The 11,404-nt window shown below is 37.9% G+C and overlaps 1 protein-coding gene across 5 annotated transcripts in view; it reads left to right on the top strand.

The window, feature by feature from the left end:
• Positions 1-11,404, top strand: part of Kiaa0825 (KIAA0825 ortholog) — a 432,254-nt gene that overhangs the window by 292,970 nt on the left and 127,880 nt on the right. The window lies entirely within an intron of this gene.

The following is an 11,404-nucleotide window of genomic DNA, read 5'->3' as shown; positions in this document are numbered from 1 at the left end:
AAATTCTATACATTCTTATTTTAACTCTATTTATGAATATACTAAAGCAACCAAGATATATTGTCACTTCTAATTAACTTCTTTGTATATGAAAATATTTAGAAGTATGTGTGGACTAAAGTTGCCAAGACTTTAGTTAAGTGAACCAGCTGTTGAACATGATTCAGACAGTAATTTCACCAGTGTGGTTTAGTTCTCATGCCCTAGAATTAGGTTGCAAATTGTGAACTTTGCCTCTTTTCTGAACTCCAAATCTATGGAGCAGCTGGAAGTGTTCAGTGACTTCTTGGACCAGCAGTCATGTCAGTTAGAATTTAAACTTAATTTTTCTCATCTTTATGCATATATGCCCTTACCTCATTACCTGAAATGTTACAGAGGGACCAAAAGTAGAGTGTAGCTCGTGGAACAGTAGCAACTCTGAGATTTTACCCAAGCAGAAATTATACCAGGAGAGGTATATGATCTCAAAACAATGCATATAGCATCAAGGAGCCCAGTAGAGCATGCTCCTCCAGATGGCTCATCTCCATACACAAAAGATGAATGCATCAGGCCACGTACTCATGTTAAGTACAGAGTGAATTGATCCCTGAAGAAAAGACCTATTTTCTCCAGTGGAGTGTCATTGGATACACTCCATGACTTCCACAATCCATGCCCAGGAGTAGTTGGCCACAACAAGAATGGACTCCATGGTTTTTGTGAACTTGTTGCTTTATTTTGTTTTGATTAGAGGGATTTTTGTTTGTTTGTTTTGGTTTGTTTTGTTTTTGTCTTGCTGAGTCTTTTGTTTGTTTTCTTTCCATGAGTTTTTATTTTGTTTTTGTTATTTTTGAGAGAAAAAAACATGAAATTGAGTTGGTAGAGAAGTAGGAAGAATTGGGGCAAGAATATGATCAAAAGTTTTCATTAGAAACAGTAAGCAACTCTCAGAGTTCAAAATGCTGGTCTCACACACACACAAAAAAAAATGTATCTCTTTGTGTACCCTGCATGTAATTAACCTAGCCCACAGAAATTTGTATCATGTTTACCACAGAATTATATATTTTACTTTTAGCACAGTAGAAAGAGCTCTGGACTACATATAATGAAACCTGGGGTTTGATTGTTGATCTGCTGGGTGTGTTGTTTAATATTCTCTACAATCTTTGCTCATCCAGAATCCAGTAGGAAAAAAGTGCCTCCAACTAGTCTTACAAACTCCAGTTTCATTCTTAAACACATTTACCACTCTCCTGCCAGTGTGAACCTTCTGGGTGTGAACCTTTCAGCAAGAACCTTCTGAAATGTGAAATTGGTCTTGTCAAATTCCTGGTTAGCAGACTGAGTTCTTTGGACAGATATTATTTGATGCTTTCTGATTGCTGGGTCTCTGCTCATGTTCTCCTGACTGCCTTAAACTTCCTCCATTCCTTTTTTCTTTGTTAATTATATTCATGCTTTAAGATGCCTTCCAGAATCTCTTATCCAGTGAACTTGCTGATTTCAGGTCTCTTGAATTTGGATTTCCTGTTACTGTCATTACAATCATCATGTGAATGGATGAGAATTATTTGGCCCTCCTATATAAGTGGTGTTAAGCTTTTGGTAACAGATACCTGATCCTAGAATGGACATACATAGGTTATGGAAAGAAAGAATAAAAGAAACAGAGGCAGGAAAAAATGAGGAAGGACAAAATTAAAGTATACAGTGAAGCAGGGCTAATTAATAGGAATATACAGTGGAGCAGGGATAGTTAATAGGAGGATACAGTGGAACAGGGCTAGTTAATAGGAGGATGCAGTGGAGCAAGGCTAGTTAATAGCATAGGCTAGGGAGACCAGACTGATGAAAGAATGAGGTCTGAGAAATGGTATAGAGGTTTTCTCTGATTTCTAAAATATAACCAACAGTTAGTGAATAATTATGCATTCTAAATAACATCCTTAGAAACCATACTCTTTCCATAGAAACTTGCAGTTTATGTCACAACATTATACTTTAAATTTGAATAGATCATCTAGAACTATAATTCTAAACTCTAAGTTTTACTTTTTCTAATAAAAATTTCTGGTTTTATTTTCTTACTATAATTGTATTTGTAATTCATTTTTTACACTCCATATTCCATTCCCTGCCCCATCCCAACCACCCTCCAACTGCTCCTCATTCCACACCTCCTTCCCACCCCACCCCATCTCCAAGCAGATGCTCCCACCACCCCCACCCCTATCACACCTGTTCTCTAAACTCTCTGGGGCCTCCAGTCCCTTGAGAGTTAGGTACATTATCTCTGAATGAACACAGACCTGGAAGTCCTCTACTGCATTGTGTTGGAGGTCTCGTATCAGCTATATATTTGGTGGTCCAGTGTTTGAAAGATCTCAGGGGACCAGATTAATTGAGACTCCTGGTCCTCCTACAGAATCAACCTTCTCCTTAGCTTCTTTCAGTTTGTCCCTAATTCAACCACAGGGGTCAGCTGCTTCTGTCCATTGATTGGGAGCAAATATCTGCATCTGACTCTTTCAGCTGCTTGTTGGGTCTTTTGGGGGACAGTCATGATAGGTCCCTTTTTGTGAGCGCTCCATAGCCTCAGTATTAGTGTCAGGTCGTGAGGCCTCCCACTTGAGCTGGATCCTGTTTCTGAACCTTCTTTACCTCAGGCTCCTTTCCATTTCCATCCCAGTAATTCTTTCAGACACAAACAATTATGGGTGAGAGGTATGACTATGGGATGGCAACCCCACCCCTCACTTGATTATTGCCCGCGCTTTACTTACCCCTGGTAAGAACACACTCAGGGCAACCGGAATCTTCTGCGGCACAAGCTTTATTGCTTACCCCATCAGGAGCCAGTGGAGAAGAGAGCCAGAGAGAGAGAGAGATGGCGGAGCCCCCTCCCTTTTATGGAGGACTGTCCTCCACCTCGGACGTGTCACTCCCTGATTGGCTGCAGCCCATCAGCCAGAGTTGTCATCACGGGAAAGGCATGGGGTGGGAAACTACCCCAGCGCATGTGCAGATGGTTTGTTTACTACTTAGAACACAGGTGTCAGTGCCATCTTATAATGGCGAATGTGAGGACGGCTCCTTACACTTGATGTCCTGTCTTCCTGCTGGAGGTGGGCTCTATAACTTCCCTCTCCCTACTGTAGGGCATTTCATCAAAGGTCCCTCCCTATGAGTCCTAGGAGTCTATCACCTCCCAGGCCTCTGGTGAATTCTAGGGGTTCCCTCCAACCTCCTAATTCCTGAGGTTGCCTGTTTTCATTCTTTCTCTGCTGGCCCTCAGGCCTTCAGTCCTTTTCCCTTACTCAATACCAGATCAGGTTCCCCTCTACCCCCACTAACCACCCCCACCCTGTCCACTTTCCCCTCCCAAGTTCCTCCCTCCCTCTTCACTTGTGATTGCTTTCTTCTCTCTCTGAAGTGGGACTGAGGTGTCCTCACTTGGGCACTTCAGCTTGCTGAGCCTTTTGAATTCTGTGGACTGTATCTTGTATATTCTTTATAGGTATTTTCTTTTTTCTTTTCTTTTCTTTTCTTTTCTTTTCTTTTCTTTTCTTTTCTTTCCTTCCTTCCTATTTATTTATTTATTGGCTAATATCTACTTATTAGTGAGTACATACAATGCATGCATGTCCTTTTGGGTCTGAGTTACCTCACTCAGGATGATATTTTCTAGTTCTATCCATTTGTCTGCAAAAGTCAGGATTTCCTCATTCTTAATAGTGGAGTAGTATTCCATTGTGTAAATGAACCACATTTTCTGTATCCATTCTTCTGTCGTGGGACATCTAGGTTGATTCCAGTTTCTGGCTATGAAACTAAGGCCACTATGAACATAGTGCAGCACTTGCCCCTGTGGCATGGTGGGGCATCTTCTGGATATATTCCCAAGAGTGGTATAGCTGGGTCTTCAGGTAGATCTATTTCCAATATTCTGAGAGACCTCCAGATTGATTTCCAGAGGGGTTGTACGAGTTTGCAGTCCCACCAGCAATAGAGAAGTGTTCATCTTTCTCCACATTCTCTCCAACATGTGTTGTCACCTGAGGTTTTGATCGTAACCATTCTGACTGGTATAAGGTGGAATTTCAGGGTCATTTTGATTTGAATTTCTCTGGTCACTAAGGACTTTGAACATTTCTTTAGGTGTTTCACAGCCATTTGAGATTGCTCACTTGTGAATTCTGGGTTTAGTTCTATACCCCAGTTTTTGATTGGGTTGTTTGGGTATTTAACTTCTTGAGTTCTTTATATATTTTGGATATTAGCCCTCTATCGATGTGGGGTTAGTGAAGTTTTTTTTTTTTCCCCAATCAGTAGGTTGCTGATTTGTCTTATCAACTATGTCCTTATTAGCCTTAAAAAAGGCTAATAGTGCTGGTGCATGTCCTTGATTCCAGCACTTGGAAGGCAGAAGCAGGAGGATTTCTGAGTTCCAGGCCAGCCTGGTCTACAGAGTGAGTTCCAGGACAGCCAAGGCTATACAGAGAAGCCCTGTCTCAAAAAAAAAAAAAAAAAAAAAAAAAAGCTTTCCAGTTTTACGTGGTCCCACTAATCAATTCTTGATCTTAGAGCATGAGCCATTGGAGTTCTGTTTAGGAAATTTCCCCCTGTGCCAATGACTTCAAGGCTCTTTCCCACTTTCTCTTCTATTAGATTCAGTGTATCTGATTTTATGTCGAGGTCCTTGATCCACTTGGACTTGAGCTTTGTACAAGGTGACAAATATGGGTCTATCTTCATTCTTCTTCATACAGATAGCCAGTTAGACCAGCACCATTTATTGAAGATGCTTTCTTTTTTCCATTGTATATTTTTGGCATCTTTGTCAAAGATCAAGTGTGTGGTTTTATTTCTGGGTCTTCAATTCAAGCACATTGATCAACATGTCTGCCTCTATACCAATACCATGCAGTTTTTATCAGTATTGCTCTTTAGTAAAGCTTGAGATCAAGGATGGTGATTTCCCCAGCTGTTCTTTTATTGTTAAGAATTGTTTATGTTATTCTGGGCTTTTTGCATTTCCAGATCAAGTTGAGAATTGCTCTTTCCATATCTTTGAAGAATTGTGTTGGGATTTTGATGGGGATTGTACTGAATCTATAGATTGCCTTTGGTAGGATAGCCATTTTTATTATGTTAATTCTGCCAGTCCATAAGCATGGGAGATCTCTGTTTTCTGAGATCTTTGCATTCTTTCTTGAGAGACTTGAAGTTATTGTCATACAGGTCTTTCACTTGTTTGGTTAGAGTTACCCCAAGATATTTTATACTATTTGTGGCTATTGTGAAGGGAATTATTTCCCTAATTTCATTCTCAGCCTGGTTATCCTTTGTATAAAGAAAGGCTATTGATTTATTTGAGTTAATTGTATATCTGGCCACTTTCCTGAAGTTATCAGCTGGAGAAGTTCTCTGGTAGAATTTTTTGGGTCGCTATGTATGCTATCATATCATTTGCAAATATGATATCTTTATTTCTTCTTCGCCAATCTGTATCCCCTTAATCTATTTGTTGTCTTATTATTCTAGCTAACACTTTGAGTACTATATTGAATAGATATGGGGAGAGTGGGCATCCTTGTCTTGTCCCTGATTTCAGTGGGATTGCTTCAATTATGTCTCCATTTAATTTGATATCGGCTGTTAGTTTGCAGTAAATTGCTTTTATTATGTTTAGGGATAGGCTTTGAATTCCTGATCTTTCCAATACTTTTAACATGAAGGGTGCTGTATTTTTTCAAATGCTTTTTCAGATCTAAGAGGATAATCATGTGATTTATTTCTTTGAGTTTGTTTATATAGTGGACTACATTAATGGATTTTCCTATATTTAAACAACCTTGCATCCCTGGGCTGAAGCCTGTTTGATCGTGGTGAATGATGGTTTTGATGTGTTCTTGGATTCGGTTTGCAAGAATTTTATTGAGTATTTTTGTATCGATAATCATAAGGGAAATTGGTCTGAATTTCTCTTTCTTTGTTGGGTCTTTGTGTGGTTTAGGTATCACAGTAATTGTGGCTTCATAAAACGAGTTAGGTAGTATTGCTTCTGATTCTATTTTATGGAATAGTTTTAGAAAAATTGGTATTAGGTCTTCTTTGAATGTCTGGTAGAATTCTGCACTAAATCCATCTGGCCCTGGCCTTTTTTTGGTTGGGAGTTTTAATGACGTCTTCTAGTTCCTTGTGTGATATGGGCCTGTTTAGATAGTTTACCTGCTCTTGATTTAACTTTGATATGTGGCATCTGTCTAGAAAACCATCCATTTCATCTAGATTTTCCAGTTTTGTTGAGTATAGGCTTTTATAGTAGGATCTGATGATTTTATGATTTTCCTCCATTTCTGTTCTTATGTCTCCGTTTTCATTTCATGTTTTATTAAATTGGATACTGCCTCTTGGCCCTTTAGTTAGTTTGGCTAGGCCATGGTGATCTGATAGGATGCATGGTATTATTTCAATCTTCTTGTATCTGTTGAAGGTTGTTTTGTGACCAATAATATAGTCCTATTTTGGAGAAGGTACCATGAGGTGCTGAGAAGAAGGTGTATTCTTTTGTTCTAAGGTGAAATGTTCTGTAGATATCGGTTAAATCCATTTGTTTCTTAGTCTCTCTTAGTTTCACTGTGTCTCTGTTTAAGTTTCTGTTTCAATGACCTGTCCATTGGTGAGAGTAGGGTGTTGAAATTTCCCACTGCTATTGTGTGGGGTTCAATGTGAGTTTTGAGTTTTATGAATTTGGATGCTCTTGCATTTGGAGCATAGATGTTCATAATTGAGACTTTCTCTTGGTGGATTTTCCCCTTGAAGAATATGAAGTGTCCTTATTCATCACGCTTAATAACTTTTGGTTGAAAGTCTATTTTATTGGATATTAGGATGCAATTCCTGCTTCTTTCCTGGGACCATCTGCTTGGAAGGCCTTTTTCCATCCTTTTACTCTGAGATAGTGCCTGTCTTTGTTGTTGAGGTGTGTTTCTTGCATGCAGCAAAATGCTGGATCTTGTTTGCTTATCCAGTCTCATAGATTATGTCTTTTTATGGGTGGGTTGAGTCCATTAATATTGTGAGATAATAAAGAGAGATGACTGTTGGTTCCTTACATGTTTGCTTCTGTAGATGTTTTTTGTGCTTGTGGCTCTCTGCTTTTTACTTTGTCGTGAGATGGTTAATATCTTGTCCTTTCTTTGGTGCAGGTATCATCCTTGTGTTGGAGTTTTCCTTCCATAATCCTCTGTAAGGCTGGGTTGGTTGATAGATACTGTTAGTATTTGGATTTGTCCTCGAATATTTTGTTTTTTCCATCTATGCTGATAGAGAGTTTTGCTGGGTATAGTAACCTGGGCTGGCATTTGTGTTCTCTTAGAGTCTGCATGACCTCTGACCAGGCTCTTCTGGCTTTCACTGTCTTGGTTGAGAAATTTGGTGTAATTTTTATAGGTTTACTTTTGTATGTTACTTGGCCTTTTTCCATTGCAGCTTTTAATATTCTTTCTCTACTCCATGCATTTATTGTTTTGATAATTATGTGATGAAAAGATTTTCTTTTCTGGTCCCATTTATTTGGTGTTCTATAGGCTTCTTGTACCTTTATGTCCATCACTTTCTTTAGGTTGGGGAAGTGTTCTTCTATGATTTTGTTGAAGACATTTTCAGGGCCTTTGAGCTGGGAATCTTTATTCTCTTCTATTCCAATGATTCTTAGATTTGGTCTTTTCATTGTGTCCTGAATTTCCTGCATGATTTAGGTTAGGAGTTTTTTATGTTTTGAATTTTCTTTGACAGTTGTGTCAGTCTCTTCTATGGTATCTTCTACACCTGAGATTCTCTCTAGTATCTGTTGTATTCTGTTGGTAATACATACATCTGTAATTCCTGACTACTCTCCTAGATTTTCCATTTGCAGGTTTGCCTCCATTTGTGTTTTCTTTATTGTTTCTACTTCCACCTTTAGGTCTTGGATCTATTTATTCAATTCCTTCACCTGTTTGCCTGTGTTTTCCTGTCTTTCTTTCAATGAGTTATTGATATCCTCCATATCTCTATTATCTTCATGATATAGGATTTTAGGACAGATTCCTGATTTTCAGTTGTGTTGGTGTATTCAGGGCTTGCTGTGGTGGGAAAACTGGGTTCTGGTGATGCTCATGTGTTTTGGCTTTAGTCGCTTATGGTCTTGTCCTTGCCTTTCACCATCTGGATATCCCTGGGGTTTGTTGGTCTGGATGACTGTATGCAGTCCTGGGTTCCTTCAGGTCTGCTGGTAGGCTTGTGGCCCTGACTGTATCAGACCACCTGTGGGGCCTTCCAACTGGGGGCTCTTCACAGGGACAGAGAAGTTGCTGATCTGTTGCTCTGGCTGCAGTAGACCTCCTGGGAGGCCTTCAGACTGTTGGGTCTTCCATGGAGCAGTCAAGCTGTTGTCCAACTGCACTGAGTGAATCTGAACCTCAACTGCTCTGAGAACAGAGGGTCCTTAACTTCTCAACTGCTCTGAATGCAGTGGGTCCTCTGAGATGTATCGGGATATGACATCTTCCCTGGAGCAACCTGGTTCTATTTTTGTTGTGGTACATATTAGTTTCTTCAACTAGGAAGTTTATTTGAGTATTATACACCATGTAATGTGAAAGAAGAACTTAAGAAATATGTAAATGTCTAAAAAGTTTGTGAATTATTTATTAGTGACTTTTGCTAATTATACTTTATGATCTTTTGTCATTATCTAAATATTGATGCTTTATTAAGCCTATTCTAAGTCATCTAGGCTAAAGAATTTCATATTTATTGTATAGAAAGAATTTTAATAAGGTAGTTCCTTTGCATTATATGACCACAAAGCGCCAACCTTAAAGAAATCTAAGTTAAAGTGATGGAGAAATCTGTTATTTAATGACTTTCAGAGACCCACATATGTGAAGAAAATACATCAATTTAAGGAAATTATCTGATAGTAGAAAAAAAGATGACATTTCAATTTACTATACATATAGAACTTTTGTATCTAAAAATATACAATTCAACTTCAATAATTGTCCAACATGTTGTTTAAGTGGTCTTCATTGAATCCAAGAAGTTACATCTGACAATAGCAATCCATAAATAGAAGCTGCCTGCCTGATAGACCTACAGTGCTATAAGAAATGCCTGTGTAGCTCTATCTCGGGGCTCTTGACATCAAGATAAAGGTCAACTAAGAAATCTAAGTCAGCATTGACCAAAGTTTAAATTCTTGATTGTACAACACAATCATAGCTAGATCTTTTCTTTATGGGCTCTTGAAAAATATAGTTAATATTCAGTAGTTGCATTTCTGCATTTCAAAAGTCTAGACTTAAGCAGAACTGCTTTAAGTATACTTATTCTCATTATACAGCAAGAATTTCTTAGGAGCAATTAACTTATGAACTCAATTAAAGCTCTTTCTTAGAACTTCAGTTCTCCCATTTGAGTATTTTGACTGTTAATAACACACTATATCTTGCTCTTCATCTGGACTGATGCTTTACTCCTGACTAAATTAGTTACACATTTTTGGATCCTTATACAAGTTCAGTATTCTTGGAGTGATGATTAGTATTAATTGCCAAATTCACATAATCTAGAAGCACCTAGAGACGAAGTATTTTATCACAGCTACAAAACAAACAAACAAACAAACAAACAAACTCTAGATATGTATCAGTTGAACTTCTCAGAAGCTAGACTTGTAAGATAGTCAGTAGCTTCCCACACACTGGTATTAGATAAAGTTTAGTTCCACAACTTCAAATATTGACTGTAAAATCCAATACTTTGTCATAACTAAATCACATTTTTTCTTCCATTTGCAGAATTATGACAAGAAAATATAAAATAAATGTAAGGAATAGTAAAATATAAACAGCTTTATTCCTACCTCAGATCCTGAAAATGTCACAAAAGAACTCTTATGAATTATTAGTGCACAAAGACTGTTTGTGTTGAAGCTTGTGGCTTTTGAGTTACTATTCTGAAAAAGAATGCTAGGTTCTTCATTCTTCTTTTATTATTTTCCCTCGAAGCCAGTATCTTCCTTTCTTCTTATGCTTCTTTTTCTTAGTCATTCTAATGTATCTATAGTTTACAAAAAGTTGATAATCTTAAAGAAGCTGATTGTTTTCAAGTTAAAATGCTATGCTAACATCTCTACAGGCATTGCCTCAGTATAAAGGCCATTCGATAGAAGAATCTGAAAATGCCTCCGTTTTATTTTTCAGGATAACAATGCACCTGATACCCAATCATCTTCCATTCCTTTCTCTTGTCTGAATTAGCCAGAGCCTGCATTTATTTCTTTCAATTGGGTTCCTCTTCATTCCTGTAAACCAGAACAGGTCTTCCCTTCTGTTCTACATGAAACCCAGACAGTGTGAATTTAGTTAATGCTGCTGCTTGCCTGAAGGTCTGCACAGGCGCATCAGCTTGAGCATCATTCCATATTTCACACTTCACTTACAAACAGTCTGTGTCTTGCCAGAGCCCTTGGAGAATGGCCATTGCATCCAGTTGAAAATCCAGAGGACTGCATAAACGTAGAATGTCTGCTTTTCTGACCCCAGGACACTTGGGGTTTTTTTTTTATTCCTTGCTTTGCTTGTTCTTCAGAATTTAAACTTTCCTCACACTAGAAAACTAGATCTTGGTCTCATTATTTTGATCAGTCTTTCTGTCTTTGTTTCCTTCTTTCTTTCTTTCTTTGTTTCTTTCTTTCTTTCTTTCCTTCCTTATTTCTTTCTTTCTTTCTCTCTCTCTTTCTTGTTTCTTTTCTTTCTTTCCTTCCTTATTTCTTTCTTTCTTTCTTTCTCTCTCTCTTTCTTTCTTGTTTCTTTTCTTTCTTGTTTCTTTTCTTTCTCCCTTTCTTTCTCCCTTTCTTTCTCCCTTTCTTTCTTTCTTTCTTTCTTTCTTTCTTTCTTTCTTTCTTTCTTTCTTTCTTTCTTCCTTCCTTCCTTCCTCCTTTCTTTCTCTCTTTCTTTCTTTCTTTCTTTCTTTTCCTCTCTTCCTTCCTTTCTTCCTTCCTCCATTTCTCCCTCCCTTCTCTTTCTTTTTTCAATTATTCCTTTTGTTTTGGCTTAGCGTCCCCAGAATTTATTTGCTCAAAAATCCTACTCTTTTTCAGCACCCACCCCAGACCCTTAGCATTCCTCCAATGCAGGCCTAATTCTTTGGGATTCTCTCTCTGTTTAAAAAAGAAAAAAAAAAAACATTTGAATTGTATTGACATTTATTCTTTACTCTTATCCTCTCTCTAGAGAAGAGACCATATATTATTTATTATTGTATCAAAGTAAATATGTTTATTTCACTAAGATTCACTCATTCTTATCATCTAACTATCAGCACAGTGACATTTTCTAAAATCACTACACATATATTTCTCCAA

The sequence above is a fragment of the Mus caroli genome, unplaced genomic scaffold (assembly GCF_978045245.1).
Source record: "Mus caroli unplaced genomic scaffold, Mus_caroli_1 scaffold_15, whole genome shotgun sequence".
NCBI lineage: Eukaryota > Metazoa > Chordata > Mammalia > Rodentia > Muridae > Mus > Mus caroli.
The sequence above is the reverse complement of the archived record's forward strand: the minus strand, read 5'-3'. Positions and strand labels throughout refer to the sequence as shown.